This window comes from Pantherophis guttatus, chromosome 3, assembly GCF_059756535.1.
Source record: "Pantherophis guttatus breed Tessera chromosome 3, ASM5975653v1, whole genome shotgun sequence".
Lineage (NCBI taxonomy): Eukaryota > Metazoa > Chordata > Lepidosauria > Squamata > Colubridae > Pantherophis > Pantherophis guttatus.
This window is the reverse complement of record NC_142065.1, coordinates 86,937,601-86,940,718: the sequence shown is the minus strand read 5'-3', so window position 1 is coordinate 86,940,718 and position 3,118 is coordinate 86,937,601.

Genomic DNA, 3,118 nt, shown 5'->3' with positions numbered 1-3,118 from the left:
AGAATTGAAAGTAAGATCCTGAATCTCACTGTAAAGATTCATTTGTGTGCTGGTTGTAAAACAATAAGGCATTTAATCACAGAAAACAGTCTCCCTAGTATGTCTGAGTTACAGGATATTTTTAATAAAGCCTACATCCTTTTTCAAGTCTGGATCAAAAATTGTTTTTTTTTAATCTGAATTTTTTTTGTAGCCAACTGAAACCAGATATTTCATGAAAAGTCTGCAGTTTTAAATTAAACTTAGCCAAGGGGAAACCAAGTTATTTTGCTGGGTCATAGCAGCAACAAGACATTCATAGCAGCAACAAATGAATTTGAATCATTATTTCAGACAGCATAGTTATAATTGCACCCTAATAAGGTTTGGCTTAATTCAACCCTTCATAAAACTGTGGGCACACAAAGTATAGGCCATCGAAAGTTGACTGAATCCACACTGAGATAATTGCTGGTGTATGCATCATAGAGCAAATAGCTTAAGTCAGAAGATTTTGGTAGTGGCCATTATTGCAGATAGAAAATCAAAGTAAGGCATTTTTCACAAATTGACTTGCATGGGTGCAGCTTTAATGTGTTTGGCCAAGGATGTTGAGACTTGAACGGGCAGTGTTTGATTCAATCTTGAAAGAAATTGGGACAACTGGCTGTCTCATCTATTGATTGTTATTCCAATCTCTGGCCTTTTCAATACAAATGAGTAAGGAAGACGGTTACAGTATTTTCATACAACTGGCAATATAAAAGTATGCTGAGGGAAAAATTTGAAAAGTTCCCCATGAACTATTCGCAAGTATAGTTGGAGAACCTGCTCCTTATTTATTGAGTGAAGTCCATAAGCATATTTTGGTTTCTTTATGGGAACCAAACTATGTTTATGCACTTTGCAGAATCTTGTGGTCACATGATTGTGTTTTACAACAGTTTTGCTGAAAACTGACATTTACTTCCAGTTTTCAGCAAAACCAGTCCATAGCAAACCTTTGGTTGACTTAGCAACCGCAACATTTTCTTAATGACAGCTGCAAAAAAGATAAGATCAGGTTGGTCATGTGGGTAACCAATTTAGTGTAGTGGATGCTAGCCTTGCTTGCAACTTGTGGAATTTTGAATTTGTAGTCGGCCGTGCCCCCATTATGATAACAAGGCATTATAATGACTGATACCTTCAAAAATGAATCCAACAACTTGTTCAGTAACAATAATTAAATTGTTTAATTATTTAATTAAATTTATTTAATTATTAGCCTAAAACTATACATCTCAAGATTTGATATTGATACACATGACAGAATAATGAAATAATTGGCTATAATTTAGTCTTGTTCTCCATTCATATTGACATAATGGCCTCATGTTAATTAGAAACCATGCCTATATTCATATTGTTATAAAACTTAACTGCGCTTTTGATTAATCAGTTGTATGTTACATTTCCAAGACTGATTTCAGATACAATAATGAATTTTATAAATAATGAGTTTTATAAATTTATAGCACATAATTATGTGAACCCAGGCAAGGCAATGTCATTTGTTACTAGCAGCTTGTTTTGATCAGTTTTTTAAATAGTGGCTTGACTGTGTTGTAGATTTATTGTAGAATTTATAGGATGGTTTGAGATTGATCTAATAAGGCTGTGATTGTATACTGAGGACATCTGGAATTGGCTGCTATGGGACAGCATCAGACTTTTACATATGAAGGGCATGTACTTAATTATCGGTTATACTCCATACTACCAATATGATGAGTCTGATATTTCTTGGTACCGGGTATCTATACACAAACAAGGTGGTGATCATACCCAATACTCCTCCCTCTTCCTCCCATTTTCCCCACAACAATCACCCCCCAAGAAGAGTTGGACTGAAAGTGACTGGCCCAAAGTCACCCAGGCTTTCATGCCTGTGGTGGGAGCAGAACTCACGGTCTCCAGATTTCTAGTCTGGTTTCTTAACCAGTTATAATTATTGTGGAAACAGAACACAAACAATTTAAACAGCTTACTTATACAAAGTCTGCATTATTCTTTAAGGCCATTGTCCTCTCACAGCTCATTAAGCATTAATATTTGAAATTTGTACTTAACTAAGGTATTTTTTCTTGCAGTTTGGGAAACTTATTTTTTCAGTTTTCAGATAACATTAAAAAAAAACCCACTAACCATAGATTTGGTTAATCCATAAAACTGATTTACACATCCCTCAAAATTGCATAGCATTTTTCTAGTTTATTATATATAATTGGAATTTTATCTGCCATTGGAATACATTTTACAATTCTTTGCCATTCTAAATATTTTATTTCTTTTTTAACAGCACTGTTTGAATAATTACTTCTACCACTAACCATTACTAGTGGAGCTATCATAACAGTATCTCGTTTGTAAATTTGTTCATCATTTGCTTTAGATAGTAATTGTGCTGCACTTTTCCTTTTCTACATTGAATAAAAAACCCTTAAATATACTACCATAATGGTACTTTTTACTCTCACTCTTTTAGTTGACCTCTGACTTTTGTCTGACCTCAAAATCCACTTTGGAACTTAGAACTTTTTAAGTTCCAAAGGCTTTTAAAAATGCAGCTGGGCCTTATGGATAAGGAAAGTGAATCCACCTTCTTCCATTCCATTAGCAGAAATTGCTTCTATTGACAGAAGTATAGTGTAGAGTTGTTGTCTACCCATACACACACACACACACACACATCAATTAAACTCTCAGGGACTGCATGTAGTTCTTTTGAGTATCTATACATATACAAACATGTATCTTACTACATACCAGGATCCTTGCCTCATTATTTTTTTAAATTTAAAATACTAGAATCATTTCGTGAAGGAGTAAGCCTCTCTCCCATGATAGTCTTTCTTCCATTATTGTTACATAAAACAATAATGACATGTTATGAATGGATAATCCCAATGTAACTAATGCAAAAGGGTTATGAACCTCTAGTTTAATTCATTGTCATTCTTAAACTAGTGTAACTACGTTCCAGGAAAAATGTAAAATTCCTAGTCTTATATCACACAACTATGTTTTCTATGAGTTTCAGAGGAACTATAAATTTCAGAAGAACCATAATTATTAAAAGATGCATATGGGTCAGAGG